Genomic DNA, 20,227 nt, shown 5'->3' on the forward strand with positions numbered 1-20,227 from the left:
CCACTAAAAGAAAATGTTAGATGAAGACATGAACGTGTTTTGAACTTTACATAAAGTAATTATGACAGAATTTTTTAAAAATGTAATAACGTAAGCAATGTTTTAGCATAAAGGAGACTAAGAAACTGTAGAACAGGAACAGGCAGAATTATATGAGAGGGATGAAATCACCCAGTGAGGAAAGCATTGCAGTATTCCACATTTAAGAGAAGGATAAATATTCAGAAAGAGGAAAAATGGCCAGATAGAAGCCATTGAGAAAGTGACATTAATAAACTGAAAGCTCCAATTTTCCTCTTGGAAGAATAGGCAATGGGCAAATAAAAACTTGAATGGAGGGGCCGGCCCGGTGGCGCAAGCAGGTAAGTGCGCATGCCCCGCTGTGGCAGCCCAGGGTTCACCGGTTCGGATCCCGGGCGCGCACCGACGCACCGCTTGGCCGGCCATGCTGTGGCGGCGTCCCATATAAAGCAGAGGAAGATGGGCACCGATGTTAGCCCAGGGCCAGTCTTCCTCAGCAAAAAAGAGGAGGATTGGCATTGGAATGTTAGCTCAGGGCTGGTCTTCCTCACAAAAAAAAACTTGAATGAAGTGTAGCCTTTTGGTGAAATGTATAAGCAATATAGTATTTACCATGTGTTACTGGAGCATTTCCTACAGAGGGATGAGAGGAAGATGTCATTTTTTTCAAAGATAGTTAAATTCCTACAAGTCAAATCATGATCAATATAGCCCAAGTCTACAAAAAGGAGACAGAAAACATATTCTTGGGAAATTATGGATAGGAAATATCACAAAATTGCGACGCTGACTGAAGTCAAAGCAAACTAGAGAAAGACAATGTGTCAGAGATAAGAAAGAAACGAATTTCTGTGAAGACCAGCGAAGAGTTTAAAGATAATCAAAAGTTATATTAGAAAGCTCAAAGCAAGTGTCATTTTATTATTTTGAGAAACCAAAATCTTAAATTAAAGCAGCTTGCCAAAAAAATAGCTAAACTTGAATATCACCAAGCTTCTGGATCACGCTACCAATAGCTAGAGGGGAAGTAGGTGGGTGTAAGATAAAATAAGATTGACTGTGAGCTGATAATTGTTAAAGCTGGGTGATAGGGGTTCATGATACAATTCTTGCTACTTTTGCGTATGTTTTTTTAAATGGTAGCTAATGGACCATGATACAGACATCACTTAAGTTGCTGTTCATGGCTGACATTACTTCCTCTGGAAATCTTTAACTGTACTAAACAGTAAAGTGCTCTTTCCTCCACGCTACTGTTCTACACAGCACAGACTTTATTATTACATCTATTTCCTTGTTTACTTGCATCTCATCTACAAAACCATGAGCTGCTTAGAGGCAAGAATTGTGTCTTATTCATCTATATATGCCAGCGTCCCTGACGCCTAGAGTGTCAGGGATACAGCAAACGCTCAGTAAACATTTGACGAACTGAACAAAGCAATAATGTGATTGTGATTTCTAAAGGTGGAAGGCAGACTTAGAAAAGGTAAAACAGAAAGAGGTCAAGAAACAACAATCTTTCTGGAAGAACAGGAATTATATCACAGTAAAGACAGAAATATCTACAAAAGATACTACAAGAGTAAGCAGTATGCTGAATAGCTAAAAAAAAATGAATGAAGGAATACGTGAACAGTCCACTCAGCATCTTCTTCTACTGAAATGGGGCTCATCAAGCCAACATAATTTAACAATACTTTTCACTGGGAATATCTAACACCCTTTGTTCTAATCCTGTGCTCTTCAATCAGCTTTTTTTTTTTTTTAATTTTTATTTATTTATTTGTCCCCCAAAGCCCCAGTAGATAGTTGTATGTCACAGCTGCACATCCTTCTAGTTGCTGTATGTGGGACGCCGCCTCAGCATGGCCGGAGAAGCAGTGCGTCGGTGCGCGCCCGGGATCCGAACCCGGGCCGGCAGTGGCAGAGCGCGCGCACCTAACCGCTAAGCCACGGGGCCGGCCCTCAATCAGCTTTCTGATATTTACTTGGTTTATTATTAGACTTGTCTATGTTCATTCAACAAATATTTACTGAACACCTACAAACGCCAGACATTATATTAGGCACTTGAGATACATCAATAAAATAAAAAAACAAAAAAATCCCTTCTCCTATGGAGAGTTTACTCTAGCAGGGAGGAGACAGAGAAATAAAGGGGTAAATTACATAGTATGTAAGAAGGCAGTATCAGAGCTAGGAGCCAGCTGTGAGAGAAGTCCTGTCCAATACATTCAAGTATTTGTGTCTCACTGGGACTTTTTAATAAAATAACATTGATAAACTGCAATAAGTCTCTTGCCTGTCTGGTTTACATGACAGTCCCCCATGACTGAATACCTCCTAATAGGAAAAGGCAAGCTATCCTAAACAATAATGACCCCCACCAAGGTAGTGCCAGCAGTGAGGCCCCAACTAGTGTCACCATCACCCTCTCTGACATCTCTTTAGTTAAAAGAAAAAAATACACATCCGTATAAAAACTACTAAAGACCAGCAATTATGCTTATTGGTTTTAAAGTTCCTTCTCTGATGCAAAAGAAGGAAATAGAAAGGAAAAGTTGTAAGCTTGATTTTAAGCAAGATACTGTCCTTTGAATCAGAGTAATAGCACAGCCTAAATTTAATACACTATAACTGACCAAATTTAAGTTTAGTGAAAACCTTTTGCTAAGTGTTAAGGGACCATCAGTCCTCTCCAAATATACATGTCTTTGATTGGTAATTTCCAATTACTGGTCCAGGACATCAATGTCTACAACTCTGTCCTAGAAGAATCTCATTCTTGTTGTGAGAGTTAGCCTAAGGACTCATTGCATTTATCAAACATGTATAGGCTATATGCCCAGTAATGTTCCCACAATTAGGAATTATTCTACATTTTATTATTAAAATAATGTTCTGAATCATTAAAATAATTTCTATCACCTTGGAGCCATCCATATCAGTTCTCTAAACAGTAAGTACATCTAATTTAAGCATTTTGTTTTACTAATCAAGAAACTGTGTCCCAAAGAAGTGAAGGAGATAAACTATGACTTCCCTAAGGTCCGAGACTCATTAGTGACACTTCTGGAACGTAAATTCAAGTCTCCTATCCCAACCCAATACTTTCTCTTGACTAACACATTTTTCCTTTTGATCACAGTACTGTCCATTGACAGCCCAAGTGAAATTAACTAGCTTGGTGGTTTGTTAGTTTTTGTGAGGAAGATCAGCCCTGAGCTAACATCTACTGCCAATCCTCCTCTTTTTTTCTGAGGAAGACTGGCCCTGAGCTAACATCCGTGCCCATCTTCCTCCACTTTATATGGGACGCCACCACAGCATGCCTTGACAAGCAGTGCGTCGGTGCACGCCCAGGATCCGAACCGGCGAACCCCGGGCCACCGCAGCGGAGCGTGCACACTTAACTGCTGCGCCACCGGGCTGGCCCCGGTTGCTTGGTTTGTTTTTTTTAGCTTTAGACCTGAGAACCAAAATACAACATCAAGACCATAGCTTATCTTCCTGATAAATTATACTACATCAAAACTGAAGGCCAAAATTAATGAAGTCAGTGAAAACACCGTATGCAAAATTAATGAGGTGAAGATTAGGAGAAGGAATTTTAAATGACTGAAACAGACAAAGGATTACTATATAGACTATACAAGGAACCCTTGTGAATCAACAAAACAAGAAAGGACATAAATATGCAATTCACAGATGGGAAAAGCCAAATGATTAATAAACATCACAAGAGATGCTACCCCACTGGTTATCAGGAACTTTAAAAAACATCGAGATATTACTTTACAATCATTAGATGGCAACAATGACAAAGTCCAAAAATATTCCATGCTGGCAAGAATATACAGAAACACAAAGCTAAGAGAATACATTGGTACAACCACTTTGGAGAGCAATCTTGCCGTCTCTAATGAAATTACGTGTGTGCGTGCGCGCGCACTTCCTATGACCAGGTTATATCCTATGACCCAACAGTTCCACACTTGCTACTATAACCAAAGAAACTTCTGCACAGGCATACAAGGAGACAAGAGTAAGGGTGTTTATCTTGGAGTTGTCTACAGCAAGACTGGGTTGGAGACAACATCGCATCCATCTTCGTGGAACAAATACATAAAATGTACCTTAGTCCTTCCCTTGTAGAATTTGTTCCCTCAGGCTGAAAACTCTCGCCTCTAGATTTTTAACTTCAATCCAAATTGTCAACTAACCCAATAGGCCTTCCCTGACTGCCCAATTTAAAACAGCTCACCCTTCACTCCAGAAGGGGCCCTCATCCAATACAAATAGTGTTCTAACAAGAAAAAGAGACACCAGAGGTTCTAGTGCACAAAAGCACGGCCATGTAAAGAGGCAGAACGAGGGTGGTCATCTGTAAGACAAGAGTGGCCTCAGAGGAAACCAAACCTGCCAGAACCTTGATCTTGGACTTCCAGCCTCTCAAACTGTGAGAAAATAAATTTCTGTCATTTAATCAACCCAGTCTGTAGTATTTTGTTACAGCAGCACTAGCAAACTAATACACCAAGGAACCATTGTCCCTGAGGAGAAAAAACTCAGAGCACAATTAGAGATGAACAGATAGAGGCAGACATGTTTGCAGGTGAAAGCAATGAAGTTCCCACCAATATATTTCATTTCCTCTATGAAGTAGAAAGCACCATTACCCAGGAAAGAGTAAGGAGGAGAGGAAGTGGCAAGTTAATAACCACCACGGGAAACAGGAATAGTTACCAGAGACACAAAGGATTACTGGGCTGTCTGTCCATTACTCAATAAATGTTTGTTGAATGAATACCTAGCTGTCACGCATGAATGCTGTAGTTCAGTTTTATTATGGTGTACTCTAGCAGTAACTACCAAAGAAAAGCACTGGAATGAGTCAGAACCTGGGTTATAAATCTAGATATGTGTGACCTTATGCCAAGTCACTTACCATTGCTGGGTCTTAGTTCCTCAACCAGATGAATCAGATTCGGTAATCAACATAAGAGCACCTCAGGTTAAAATAAATGATGCTACAATTTTTATGTAGGTTTGTGCATGACCCCGGTCTTCAACTTTTACCGACCAAAGTAATGCATCTCAAGCTTTAATGTACATTTGTATCATCTGGAGAGCTTGTTAAAATGCAGTTTCTGATTCAGTAGGTCTGGAGTTAAGCGTGAGATTGTGCATTTCTAACAAACTCTCAGGTGATGCAATATACCACATTTTAAGTAGTAAGAGTGTAGAACAGTGATCTACCTCAAGCTCTACAAAGCTTTTATGGTGGGCTTATCTAATTAGCCTGATATTTAGAAATACAGACACTCAAGACTCACACTTGCACTAAGTGTGTCTTGCCATTCCCTAAAATACTTTGAAATTAACTGATATACCCCATTTGGTACAGATGGGAAAAGAAAGGAATGAATAATATTGCCCTCAATAACACTAAATTAGGAGAAGCCCAAAATTAAATACAAACACACACACATATACTTACATACAACCCAAGTTCAAATCCATCTAATTAAACATACTCTTTCCTAAAATATGAATTTTTTTATTTCTGGAAAAATATATATTTATCTCTGGGAAAATCTTCAGTATATTTTAACAGTCATGGGAAAATCTTCAGTATATTTTAACAGTCACATGCCTACAAGGGTTCTTTTGCACTCTGGTTACATCCTGAATGCAAACACATTCACAATTTCACAAAATTTAAAGATATTTATATTAATTACCAAAAAATCTTCACATATTGGTTTAGAATTTCCAATGGCATTACCACAACTAAATTCATCTGTGGTGAGAATTCTCTTTGTTTTAGGATGTGTAACTAGGGCAGAGACAACCCAGCTGCCCTAGGGCTATAATATATTGCCACAAACCATTGCTATAATTATAATGTGCTAGGTTACAGGGGGAAAATATGTACTAGGTTACAGGGGAAAAAATTCCACAATCCTATCACAACCAATAAGGAGAGATTTTCATTCTAATTTCACAGAAATCTTCCTCAGTGACCAAAGATGTAAGAAAAGATGTCATGCAATGGATGTCTTATATTCTAGAGTCACTCTGCCCTTAACCTGAAGCCTGTGCACTGAATAAAGAAGTTCAAAAATAAAGTGAAAATGGAGGACTGAAGTCCCTACCTAAGGAAACAAAAATCATTATGGCTGTAAGCTGCTCTTCTTTACTCCCTCCTGAAGAATAACCAAATCTCAAGGGCACTACTGTACTCAACTGAGCTCATTTAAACTCGGGTATGTCAATTGAAATCTTGGCACCAGTAGGCAATTTAACAGTCCTAGCTATCAGTCAAGTCACTTGGAAATAACAACACGCCCCTCATTCACCACCATGTCACGAAGAATAAAAAAATGACAAATGCAATGAGCTTCAAAATAGTTTTGCTGAATCACAAATACCCCCAAATACAAAACTGCAGAAGTCGCTGGGCTTGAGCACTGGCGGCCATACCTCAGCAGACAGGTCCTCATAATTTCCTTCACTTGTTCATTAAAGGTTTAACGTTTAATTAAAGCTTTCAGTGTTGCTATCACCAGCAGCGTCGTGTGTGCGATAACAATATACAACGGTTTTATACTAAAGATGACCACGTTCTCTCAAAATTGGCACCACCTATCCCCCAAGGGCAAATGCACCACCCAGGCCCGCAACCGCAGCCACAACGGGCACCCCACGCCCTCCTCATCTTGGCACCCGGTCCCTGCCTCCCCGCACCCTGACTCCCCCGCCACCATGCTTCCCGCTCCTGGGCTGGCTGGGACAGCCCCGAGCTCCCCGAGGTTCCCAGGGTTCGGCAGAGAGGCAAGCCTGCAGGCCGCCCTCGCCGCGCTCCTGCTCTCTCTCGCCTCCCGGTAGCCCAGCGTTCTTCCTCGCCTGTCGGGTGCCCGCCGCCCAATCCACTCCGCCCTTCCACTCGCGCGCGCTCTGTGGCTCTCAGGCCGAGGCCTCACCGTCTGGTTCGGCCCGGAACAGCCCGGTTCTTCTGCTTCCACTCCGCAACACGAAGCGGCGTCGGTTGTCCCGCGCCTCACGCTGCCAGTCCACACGCCGCCGCCTACTGATGCCGAAAGCGGCTCCTAGGAACGCGCCATGTTCAGCGTCGCACCTCCAAACGACGCGGACGCGCCAATACCGCGTCACGGACACCCAGAGCGCGTGGACCAGGCAAAGGCAGAAGTCCATAGGAGAACGGCGGAAGGCGGGGGAGGAGCTTCCTCTTCGAAATCGAAGGCGCCCGGCGTCTAAATCGGCAGTGTGCGCTTGCGCAGTATAGAGAGCGGGGAGCCTGGACTCCGCGGGGTCTGTAACCATGGAAACCACAGGTGAGCGTTGCTCTTCTCCCGGGAAAATCAATTGTCTGCTGGGTTGATGAAGCTTAAATCAGAGCCATTTTCCCTTCCCTATTCTAGATATCAGCTGCTAAACTGCATTGTTTTACGAGTCAGTCTCAGCAGAGAAGAGTTATTAAAATTATCCTACTCCCATCAGTAATCTATCAATAATCTTACTCCCACCAATATTTATTTTTTTAAGGTCCTAAACTTGCTGGGCGCTCTACTCCAGAACGATAGCAAGAGTGGAAAGATTAAAAGGGAAATAAATCCAGTTCTCCCTGCCTCTCCTACTAACTAGCTTAGTGACCTGTTTTCTTAGCTTTAGAAAGAGAAGTTATAAAGAAATAGTTGAATGTTCATAAAGATTAATGATAATAGATAACATTTATTGAGCATTTAGAATATGCCAGATACAGTTCTAAGATCTTTACATGAATCGTGTATTTTAATCCTCCAACGAGCTCTGAGGTGCTTTTTATTATGGCCATTTTACAGATAAAGAACCTGAAGCACAGAGAAGTCAAGTAACCTGCCTAAGGTCACACAGCTAGTAAACAGCAGTATTAGAGTTTAAACCAGGCAATCATAAGCCCTGCATTAAAGGATGTTCATCACACAAGGGCTGTTTTTAAAAGTAAAAATATAAAAATTACCTAAATGACCGCCAAGAATGGAATGATTAATTCATGATACATGCAGATATGTTAAAATACAAATTGGCCATTAAAAATTATGCTGACATGTATTTGTTGCATGTTAACCTCTTCACAATGCACTGGGAAAAGAGTGGGTTACAAAACCGTATGTTCAGGATGGTCCCATTTTTGGAAATAAATATATGCCAAAATGTTAACAGGATTTGTCACTAGTTGTATGGTATTGTGGGCATTTCTTTTTATTTTTGCTTGATTGTACCTTCTGATTTTACTGAGAGGTAATACTTTTCAAATTTTAAGTGTGCATAGAATCACGTAGGGATCTCGTTAAAATACAGATCCTGATTCAGTTGGTCTGAGGTGGGGCCTGAGAGTCTTCATTTCTAATGAATTTCCAGTTAATGCCAATGGTGCTGGTCCATAGATCACACATTGAGTAACAAGGCTATAAGAAAGATGCAATAACGAAAAAAATGTACCTAATTTTGTTAGTGCTGTTTAAATAGCTATGATAGATATGTAGTCACAGTTTAGCATAAGTTAACATAAGGGAAGCCATCTTGTAGAAGGGAATCATGTTGGAGCTATAAATAACCCTGATCCACAAGGCACCCCTTTGTTGAGTCTGCAATGCTTTAGTTTACACATAGCCTGGATAAATCCACACCTGCTTGTGAGCAATATGCATGCTCTGCTACTTTCTCAGCCTTAGCTTACACATAGACCTCCTTATTGTGATAAGACAGTAACTTTTTGTTCTTTAAGTTTTCCCAGGAATGTAATGACCTTCAGAAAGGAGCCCCTATACTGGTATCCATCGCCAGTGACAAGAAAAAGGGATGATCCGGCGTCTCAAGGACTACAACACCAAATGGTCGCGTTCCGAAATCCCCCTCCCCCTTCAGCCCATTTGCCCTACATAACTGTTTCAAAAGTTTGTAGTTTTAAGATGGTTCTTTATGGACACTAGTCTGCCATCTTCCCCCCTTGCTAGCAAGCTGTAATAATAATAAAAGACCCTTTCTCTCTTACCACCTTGCCTCTGGACTATTGGCTTGTCTTTGTGGCAAGTAGAGGACCTCTATTTGGCAGTGACAATTTGAATTAAAATGAAGAAATTGGTTTAGAAAAATAGATCTTTTATATTTGGGATAATGGATCCTTTGTAAATCTAAGGAAAGCTGTAACTTAGAAAAATGCACATACACAAATTTTGCCTACAATTTCAGGACCCCAAATTAAGATGCCCTTGGAGGTCCTAGCTTCAACTACGATGAAGATAAAATCTAGTCATAGACACATGAAAAGCAAATAGATACAGTTGGATAAATAATCTCATGTTTCTGGTTTTCATTGCTATATTCTGATATTCTCAGGTTCTTTGGAGAAAAAAGCACACAAATATTGGAATTAATTTAAACTAAATCATCATTGGGTCTGTTCAGAATATATTTGAAATATAAATATAAATTCAATGCTTTCCCCCCAAAATGGTTGAGAACTGAAAAGAGAAAGAAGCAGGTTGATGAAGCAAATGCTAAATTAAAGAAACACTGGCTTTCCTCATCCCTCAGTCTCAAGTAGATTCCAAGAAACAAATAAACATGATAACAATGCAACTCATTTTGCCTCAGTAATTATATTATGATAACTAACTTTTACTAAATATTTCCTTTGTGCCAGTTATGCTTCTAAGTGTTTTTAAGTGACTGACATTGAAGTGTAGACATTTCATATAATTTATTTTATTAATCCTCATCGCTACCCTATATGGAGAGTATTCTTTTCCTCGTTTTACAGATTAGAAGATGATGGTGGTAGGAATTAAGTCATTTGTCCAAATTCAAATTCTTATGTGGACGAGAACAGACTCAAATTTAGATGTATGCTTTGTGGTAGGTAGGATAAAAGATATCCACATCCTAATCCCTGAAACCTGTGAATATATTACTTTTCATGGCAAAAAGGGACTTTGCTGATACAATTAAGTATCTTGAGATGGAGAGATTATCTTGGATTATCCTGTGGGCCCAATGTAATCACAAGGCTCTTTAAAAGAGGCAGACAGGAGTGTCGGAGAGAGAGAACATGTGACCATGGAAGCATAGGTCAGAGTGATGTGGGGCCATGAGTCAAGGAATGCATAAAGCCTAGAGAAGCTGGAAAAGTCAAGGAAATGGATTCTTCCGTACAGCCTCCGAAAGGAAGTCAATCCTGCAGATAATTTTAGACTTCTAACCTTCGGAACTCTAAGACAATAAATTTGTGTTTCTTTAGGGGCCGGCCCGGTGGCGCAAGCGGTTAAGTGCGCGCGCTCTGCTGCGGCGGCCCCGGTTCGCAGGCCCGGATCCTGGGCGTGCACTGATGCACTGCTTGTCAGGCCATGCTGTGGCGGCGTCCCATATAAAGTAGAGGAAGATGGGCACGGATGTCAGCCCAGGGCCAGTCTTCCTCACAAAAATAAATAAATTTGTGTTGCTTTAAACTCCCATTTGTGGTAATTTTTTACAGCAGCTGTAGAAAACTAATACATGCTCCAAAGTCATAGGCTTTCCGATTTGCTACATTTACTTTAATATTACAGCTTGTGTAAAATTGGGTCTTGGGCAACTCTATATTGTAATATAGCTCCTTAGATGCTTATAGATTAACTCATTAGATGCCAACGGGCTAGGAAAATAAGTCTTTGAGAAACTAATTGATCTGCCCTTAGTGATATAATTTGTAGCAGATTCAGTTAGTGTATGATTTAAAAAAAACTTGAAACAATATAAATCACTTTTAGTAAGGATTGGGTACATAAGTTATGGTATGTTTATACAATGGAATACTATCCATCTATTAAAAATGGTGATATAGTTATATTCATTAACATTAAAAGATGTCCATCGGGCCGGCCCGGTGGCGCAAGCGGTTAAGTGCGCGCGCTCCGCTGCTGCTGCGGCGGCCCGGGGTTCGCTGGTTCGGATCCCGGGCGCGCACCGACGCACTGCTTGGTAAGCCATGCTGTGGCGGCGTCCCATATAAAGTGGAGGAAGATGGGCACCGATGTTAGCCCAGGGCCGTCTTCCTCAGCAAAAAAAAAAAAAAGAGGAGGCTTGGCGGATGTTAGCTCAGGGCTGATCTACTCACAAAAAAAAAAAAAAAAAAAAGATGTCCATCATATTTAGCTAGGTAAGAAAAGGAGGTTAGAAGAGTTTTCTATCTCCAAAAAGTCTTGGAAAATATCAATATGTTAATGGAAATGAACTCCGGGTGCTAGGTTTTCAAAATTATTTTTGTATTATCTGAATGTTTTTGTAATGTTTAAGTATTTCTTTAATAATCAAAGAAAAATAGTAAATAAAACTATTCCTAGTTTGGAAAAGAGAATATAAGAATATCCTGTACCTATGTATTTTTTAAGGTGAAATGGGCATTTTTTCCTATTCTACTGGTAAAAATTCAATGTTTTAGAAAATAATTTGTCAATATATATCCAGAGACTAAAATGTTCATACAGTTTGATTAAATAATTTCATTCTTGTTCTAGGTACTCTTACTTCACATCTTAGTATATAGTGAATAAGGAGCTAGAAGAAAATGAAGGTTAAAGCTTATTTGTTTTTAAATCTAGAACTTAATGACTTGTACCTATGTCACCGACTGGGTGCCTGAAGAAACTCAAAGGTGGGTTTGGAAGCAATTAACTGTTTTTCCAAGTTGTTTCTTTTCCTTTTGTGTGTTAAGGAGATGTAACCACCAGCCATCCTGAAATTGACCAAGCCTCACCGCAAGAGCTATGCCCATGACCTTTGCCTTATTTTTTTTTTTTTTTTTTTTTTTTTTTTTTTTTGTGAGGAGATCAGCCCTGAGCTAACATCCGCCAATCCTCCTCTTTTTTTTTGTTTGCTGAGGAAGACGGCCCTGGCTTTGCCTTATTTTTAATACAAAGATCTCTCCAGGAGGAGCTTAGCCCTCCTTAGGGGGAAGCATGTTCTCCAACTGAGCCTGTGCAAGGGAATACCCGCCTTTCCCTTTTGAATATTCATCCCCCAACCAAATAAAAGTTCCTGCCTTCCTTTGTTCGGGGACACCATGACTTTGGAAATGATTCCTCATGGCCTCCTATTCGCTGGAAATACACTTTACTTTGTGAGACAACTCCCACTGGTGTGGAGTCTTATCTAACTCACCAGGAGGTGAGCTCGCTTGGTTCCGTATCGCCTACACAGAACCTAGAGCTTAGAGTCTAATGCTGGCTCTTGGTTTTGTATTTTACACAAAATGCTGAAGCTGCCCGCCTAAGTGTGGGAAGAGTGGTATTATGAAGAGAGTGGGGGAAGAATGGTGAAGTTAGAGAGCTTTCCAATCTTCCTTCAGTTGTATCCAAGTTTAACTTACTCAGGATTACTCTCCAAATACTGGACAATCTGTGATTTAAACACAGATAGGTTTGTTTTAACTGCCATAATATACCTCCCCTGAAATGAGGCATAAAAAATGAGATATTAGAATGGTGGACCAAGGATGCAGCTAGTACAGGCAAGAGAATAGATAAGAGTTTGATATCCTGACAACTGTGGGAAGTTGTGTGCTTATAATCCATTTTGAGTTAATTTTTGTGTAAAGTGTGAGGCATGTGCCAAGGTTCATTTTTTTTGCACATAGACCTCCAACTGTCCTAGCACCACTTGACAAGCTTGTCACTTCTCAATCAAATTGTCTTTGCACTTTTGTCAAAAATCAGTTAACTATATTTGTGTGGGTGTATTTCTGGACTCTGTATTCTGTTCCACTGATTTATCTCTCTATTCTTTAGCCATCTATTTCTTTTCCTCTTTAAGATTTAATATATTTGGGCAAACAGCATGTATGTAAGCAGCCCCTCTAGTTCAAGGTTTTATAGCTCTATATAAGGACTTCTTTTTGTTCTAAGAATCAGAAAGACAACGGAACAAAAACAAAAAAACTTAACTTAAGCAGAACTTGACTAATGTGAAGCAGAAAAAGATTTCTGCAGCCTCTCATTTTGGCTCTTATCTAATACAACCCTTGGTAGGGAATTCAGGGATTGTTGTTGTTGAGCTAAGTCTCGAGCAGTAGAATTTGCCAGTTTAGCTATGGTTAGGGATAAGTTTTTTTAATCAATAGGTCGTTATGGACTGCACCAACCCAAGGGACAAATTCTTTGGCAAGGGTAAATCAGTGGAGAGTATGCGGGGCATAAAAAGGAGGTCGCCAAGTCTCGCCTAGAACTAGGAGACTGTGATTAGGTTTCTTCTTTAACAAGAATTTGAAATGGAATACTGTGGTATCCTAAAAGGCATTGTCCTGTCAAATGCCAGCTATCTAGACATTCATAACCCCATGGTTCCCTGTTTTAGTCACAAACAAAGGTGTATCGGGAAGGGGCACAGCATATGCTGCCAAGAGTGTGGTTATTTATGTTCTCATTGGCAGGTATGAGCTTGGGGATTATGTTCTAGCCAATGATAACTGTGGCCATTACAGCCTATTAAGGGGCCAGCTAATAACCATCTGGCCCCCTTGTGACAAAAGGCAGGGGACATAGACAGGTGAGACTACATGTCTTACAAATTTGGTCAGCCATTCACTTGATGCCAGAGGAGAAGAAAAAAGCGTGAGAATCTGGGCATTTGGAATGGCAGAGGAATAAGGTTTTAGAGAGGTGATTTGTGGAGGTGTCAGCCAAAAACAAGGTGGAGATACTCAATCAAATAGTTTTACTCTGCAGGCAGTTTTAAGGGCTGGGTGCTTAAAATCTACCATAGCATTAGGGACCAAGGAGAAATCGGTGTTGGGTATAATAGGGGGTCTTTAGTTCCGGACAATTATGGCCTTTGGAGGCATACCCAGTATTCAGAGAGGTTTTCCCCAGTCACTATAGTTTGGGAATAGTTCACTAGAATAATATCTTCCCATTTGCCAACAGAAATACCCTCAGGGAAGGTAAAAACTTCAGTTCAGATTAAACAGATTCTAAGAAAGTGCAGACTCGTCACCGTTTTAGACATAATAAGGAAGTCATTAAGTGATATTCTAAATCCACCAGCTAACTAAGTGCATCTTTCTAAGGAGGAATTTTGAATGATTAACACAAGGCTCAATAAATTTATCAGTGTGACAGAGATGGTCTATCATGAAGAGGATCAGCAATAAGGTTAGAACGGTGCACATGTGTATACTGGCCTGGTCCCAAATCTTGGGAAAGCTGTCGCCATCAGATGCCATCTGCTTCCCGTCCTGGGCAACTGTATTCTTTTTTTTTTTTTCAATTATTTTATTAAGGTCATAACAGTTTATAATATTGTATAATTTCAGATGTACATTTTATTTATCAGTTTCTGTATACACTGCATTGTGCTCACCACCAATAGCCTAATTTTTACCCGTCACCATATATATGTGCCCCTTTAACCCTTTTGCCCACCCCCCACCCCTTTCCCCTCTGGTAACCACTAATCTGTTCTCTTTATCCATATGTTTATCTTCCATATATGAGTGAAATCATACAATGTTTGTCTTTGTCTGGCTTATTTCGCTTAACATAATACCTTCAAGGTCCATCCGTGTTGTTGCAAATGGGACGATTTTGTCTTTTTTTATGGCTGAGTAGTATTTTTCTTTATCCATTCATCAGTTAGTGGGCACTTGGGTTGCTTCAAGTCAATAATGCTGCAGTGAACATAGGGGTGCATAAATCTCTCGGAATTGTTGATTACAAGTCCTTTGGATAATTATCAAGTAATGGGATAGCTGGATCATATGGTATTTCTATTTTTAATTTTTTGATAAATTTCCATACTGTTCTCCATAGTGGCTGCACCAGTTTGCATTCCCACCAGCAGTGTATGAGGGTGCCGTTTTCTCCACATCCTCTCCAACATTTGTTCTTTTTTGTCTTGCTAATTATAGCCATTCTGACAGGTGTGAGGTGATATCTCACTGTAGTTTTGATTTGCATTTCCCTAATAGTTAGTGACGTTGAACATCTTTTCATGTGCCTGTTGGCCATCTGTATATCTTCTTTGGATAAATGTCTGTTCAGATCTTTCGCCCATTTTTTAATTGGGTGGTTTGTTTTTTTGTTGTTGAGTGTATGAGTTCTTTATATATTTTGGATATTAACCCCTTATCAGATATATGGTTTGCAAATATCTTCTTCCAGTTGTTAGGTTGTCTTTTCATTTTGTTGAGGTTTTCCTTTGGTATGCAGAAACTTTTTAGTTTGATGTAGTCCCATTTGTTTATTTTTTCTTTTGTTTCCCTTGCCTGGTCAGATATGGTATTTGAAAATATGCTACTAAGACAAGATGAAGCGTGTACTGCCTATATTTTCTTCTAGAAGTTTTATGGTTTCAGGTCTTACATTCAAGTTTTTAATCTATTTTGAGTTAATTCTTGTGTATGGTGTAAGATAATGGTCTACTTTCATTCTTTCGCATGTAGCTGTTCACTTTTCCCACTACCATTTATTGAAGAGACTTTCCTTTCTCCATTGTACATTCTCAGCTCTCTTGTTGAAAATTAGCTGTCCGTAGATGTATGGGTTTATTTCTGGGCTTTCAATTCTGTTCCATTGATGTGTGTGTCTGTTTTTCTGCCAGCACCATGCTGTTTTGATTACTATTGCTTTGTAGTATATTTTGAAGTCAGGGATGGTGATGCCTCCAGCTTTGTTCTTTTTTTCTCAGGATTGCTTTTGCTGCTCTGGGTCTTTTGTTGCCCCATATAAATTTTAAGATTCTTTATTCTATTCCCATGAAGAATGTCATTGGGATTCTGATTGGGATTGCATTGAATCTGTAGATTGCTTTAGGTAATATGGACATTTTAATTATGTTTATTCTTCCAATCCATATGCTGGGACTATCTTTCCGTTTCTTTATGTCCTCATCAATTTCTTTCAATAATGTCTTATAGTTTTCATTGTATAGGTCTTTCACCTCCTTGGTTAAATTTATTCCTAGATATTTTATTCTTTTTGTTGTGATAGTAAATGGGATTGTATTCTTGAGTTCTCTTTCTGTTAGTTCATTATTAGAGTATAGAAATGCAACTAATTTTTGTAAGTTGATTTTGTACCCTGCAACTTTGCTATAGTTGTTGATTATTTCTAATAGTTTTCTGGTGGATTCTATAGGGTTTTCTATGTATAGGATCATGTTGTCCGCAAACAGCAAGAGTTTCACTTCTTCCTTTCAGTTTGGATACCTTTTATTTCTTTTTATTTCTTAATTGCTCTGGCCAAAACCTCCAGTACTACATTGAATAAGAGGGGCGAGAGTGGGCACCCTTGTCTTGTTCCTGTTCTTAGAGGCAAGACTTTCAGTTTTTCCCTCTTGAGTATAATGTTGGCTTTGGGTTTGTCATATATAGCCTTTATTATGTTGAGGTACTTTCCTTCTATATGCATTTTATTGCGAGTTTTTACCATAAATGGATGTTGGATCTTGTCAAATGCTTTCTCTGCATCTATTGAGATGGTCATGTGATTTTTATTCCTCATTTTGTTCATGTAGTTTATCATATTGATTGATTTGCGGATGTCGAACCATCCCTGTGTCCCTGGTATAATTCCCGCTTGATCATGGTGTATGATGCTTTTAAGCTATTTGGTTTGCCAATATTTTGTTGAGGATTTTTCCCTCTATGTTCATCAGCAATATTGGCGTGTAATTTTCCTTTTTTTGTGTTGTCCTTGTCTGGTTTTGGGATCAGGGTGATTTTGGCCTCGTAGAATGAGTTAGGAAGTATTCCACCTTCTTCAATTTTTGGAATAGTTTAAGAAGGATAGGTATTAAGTCTTCTCAGATTTAGGTAGATTTAGGTAGTCTTCTTCAGAGAGGCCATCTTGTTCTGGACTTTTGTTTTTTGGGAGGTTTTTGATTACTGTTTCATCTCTTTACTTGTGATTGGTCTATTCAGATTCTCTATTTCTTCTTGATTCAGTTTTGGGAAGTTGTATAAGTGTAAGAATGTATCCATTTCTTCTAGGTTATCCAATTTGTTGGCATATAGTTTTTCATAGTATTCTCTTATAATCCTCTGTATTTCTGTGATATCTGTTGTAATTTCTCCTCTTTCATTTCTAATTTTATTTATTTGAGCCTTCTCTCTTTTTTTCTTAGTGAGTCTGTCTAAGAGTTTGTCAATTTTGTTTATCTTCTCAAAGAACCATCTCTTAGTTTCACTGATCCTTCCTACTGTTTTTTCTGGTTTCAATTTCATTTATTTCTGCTCTAATTTTTATTATTTCCCTCCTTCTGCTGACTTTGGGCTTTGTTTGTTCTTCTTCTTCTAGTTCTGTTAGGTGTAGTTTAAGATTACTTATTTGAGGGCCGGCCCTCAAACTTAACCACTAGGTTAAGTTCACGTGCTCCACTTCAGCTGTCTGGTGTTCGCAAGTTTGGATCCTGGGTGCAGACCTATGCACCACTTATCAAGCCATGCTGTGGCAGGTGTCCCACATATAAACTAGAGGAAGATGGGCACGGATGTTAGCTCAGGGCTAATCTTCCTTGCACACACACACACAAAAAGATTGCTTGTTAGATATTTTTATTGTTTGTGGAGGTGGACCTGTACTACTATGAATTTCTCTCTCTTAGAACTGCTTTTGCTGCACTCCTTAAGAGTTGCTATAATGTATTTTCATTTTCATTTGTCTCCAGGTATTTTTTTGACTTCTCCTTTGATTTCCTCATTGATCCATTGGTTGTTCAGTAGCATGTTGTTTAGTCTCCACATATTTGTGACTTTCCCAGCTTTTTTCTTGTAGTTGATTTCTAGTTTCATAGCATTGTGGTCAGAAAAGATGCCTGATACAATTTCAATCTTCTTAAATTTATTGAGGCTTGCTTTGTTTCCCAACATATGGTCTATCTTTGAGAATGTTCCATATGCACTTGAGAAGAATGTGTATTCTGCTGTTTTTGGGTGGAATGTTCTATATATATCTCTTCTGTCCATCTGGTCTAGTTTTTCATTTAAGTCCACTATTTCCTTGTTGATTTTCTGTCTGGATTATCTATACATTGATGTAAGTAGGGTGTTGAGGTCCCCTACTATTTTTGTGTTGCTGTTAATTTCTCCCTTTAGGTTTGTTAATAGTTGCTTTAAATATTTTGGTGCTCCTGTATTAGGTGCATATATATTCATAAGTGTTATGTCCTCTTGGTGGAATGTCCCTTTTATCATTATATAGTGCCCCTCTTTGTCCTCACTGCCTTTTTTATCTTGAAGTCTGCTTTGTCTGATATAAGTATGGCAACACCTGCTTTCTTTTGCTTGCCATTTGCTTGGAGTATCATCTTCCATCCCTTCACTCTGAGCCTGTGTTTGTCTATAGAGTGGAGATGTGTTTCTTGGAGGCAGCATTTTGTGGGGTCTTGTTTTTTAATTCATCCAGCCACTCTGTGTCTTTTGATTGGAGAATTCAATCCATCTACATTTAGAGAGATTATTGATATATGAGGGCTTAATACTGCCACTTTATCTCTTGTCTTCCAGTTGTTCTATATTTCCCTTGTTGGTCTTCCCTTGTATTTCTGACTGCCATTTCAGTTTGGTGGTTTTCTGTGATGATTTTCTTAGTTTTGTCTTTACTTATCATTTGTGTCTCTGCTCTGATTTTTTGTTTAGTGGTTACCATAAGGTTTGTATAAAAGATCTCGTAGATGAGATAATTTATTTTCTGATAGCCTCTTATCTCCATTAGCCTAAGCAGATTCCATCCCTTTCCTCTTCCCCATCTAAGTTATTGTTGTCACAAATTATTCTGTTTTTTGTTGTGAGTTTGTGATTAAAATGAAGTGTTTATAGTTATTTTTGATGCTTTCTTTCCATTTATCTTTTATGTTATAAGTGTTTGCTAACCTGTTCTGATAGAGAGCTGCAATTTTCTGATTTTGTCTGTCTATTTATCTCCTTGCTCAAGGCTTTGTAAACCTTTGCCTTTTTGTTTCAGGTATGAGGGCATCTTTGATTGTTTCTTGTCAGGGAGGTCTAGTAGCGATGAACTCCCTCAGCTTTTGTTTATCTGGAAAAGTTGTTATTTCTCCATCATATCTGAACGATAGTTTTGCTGGATAGAGTATTCTTGGCTGGAAGTTTTTATCTTTCAGTATTTTGAATATATCATTCCAATCTCTCCTAACCTGTAAGGTTTCTGCTGAGAAATCTGCCGAAACTCTGATAGGGGTTCCTTTGTAGATTATTCTCTTCTGCCTTGCTGCCCTTAATGTTTTTTCTTTGTCATTGAGTTTTGCCAGTTTTACTATTACATGCCTTGGAGAAGGTTTTCTTGCATTGATGTAATTAGGAGTTCTATTGGCTTCATGTACTTGTAAGTCCAGTTCCTTGCCCAGGTTTGGGAAGTTCTCAGCTATTATTTCTTTGAACTAAGCTCTCTGCTCCTTTCTCCCACTCTTCTCCCTCTGGAATACCTATAATCTTTATGTTGCATTTCCTAATTGAGTCAGATATTCCTCAAAGAATTTCTTCATTTTTTCTTAAGTCTTAGTTCTCTCTCTTCCTCCACCTGAAGCATTTCTATATTTTTGTCCTCTAAATTACTAATTCTGTCCTTCATAACATCAGCTCTGTTTTTTAAGGTTTCTAGATAGTTTTTTTATCTCATTCATTGTGTTCTTCATCTCCAGAATTTCTGTTTGTTTTTTCTTTTTAGAGTTTCAATTTCTTTGGTGAAGTATTCCTTTTGCTCATTAATTTTATTCCTGAGTTCATTGAACTGTCTTTCTGAATTTTCTTGTAACTCATTGAGTTTCTTTATGACAACTATTTTGAATACTCTGTCATTTGTGACTTCAGGATTCGTTTCTGGAGACTTGTCATTTTTCTTCTGCTTTGGAGTGTTAATGTAGTTCTTCATGGTGTTTGATGAAGTGATCCTTTGCTAGCACATAGTGGTAGTATCAGGTTGCAGATTCCACCTGCCACCACTGGGTGGGGACAGGAGCTGTGTTTTCTGAACTCACTGCATCTTCTGGAAGTTGTGCTAATACAGCTCACCTGTGTTTGCCTGCTGGCTGCAGCCACTTGGCAGGTGACACACGCATGTGCAGGTGCTCTGGTGCAGATCCACTGCCTTGGCCAGGGACCAGCTGAGCTGATGCCCTAGGCAAGGGGTGCTTTCTTTTGTGTATGCAGGCC

The 20,227-nt window shown here is 39.3% G+C and overlaps 1 protein-coding gene across 2 annotated transcripts in view; it reads right to left on the reverse strand.

Annotated features, from left to right (window-relative positions):
- The window catches only part of IPO11 (importin 11), a 221,535-nt gene extending 214,341 nt beyond the window's left edge, over positions 1-7,194 (reverse strand). The window contains exon 1 of one of the 2 annotated variants that reach the window (XM_058564010.1): positions 7,011-7,194. The gene's annotated coding sequence lies outside the window, so the exon portion shown is untranslated. The remainder of the gene's footprint in view (positions 1-7,010) is intronic. The other variant, XM_058564008.1, reaches the window with a different exon arrangement.
- Positions 7,195-20,227: the final 13,033 nt, after the last annotated feature.

Source organism: Diceros bicornis, chromosome 20 (genome assembly GCF_020826845.1).
Source record: "Diceros bicornis minor isolate mBicDic1 chromosome 20, mDicBic1.mat.cur, whole genome shotgun sequence".
NCBI lineage: Eukaryota > Metazoa > Chordata > Mammalia > Perissodactyla > Rhinocerotidae > Diceros > Diceros bicornis.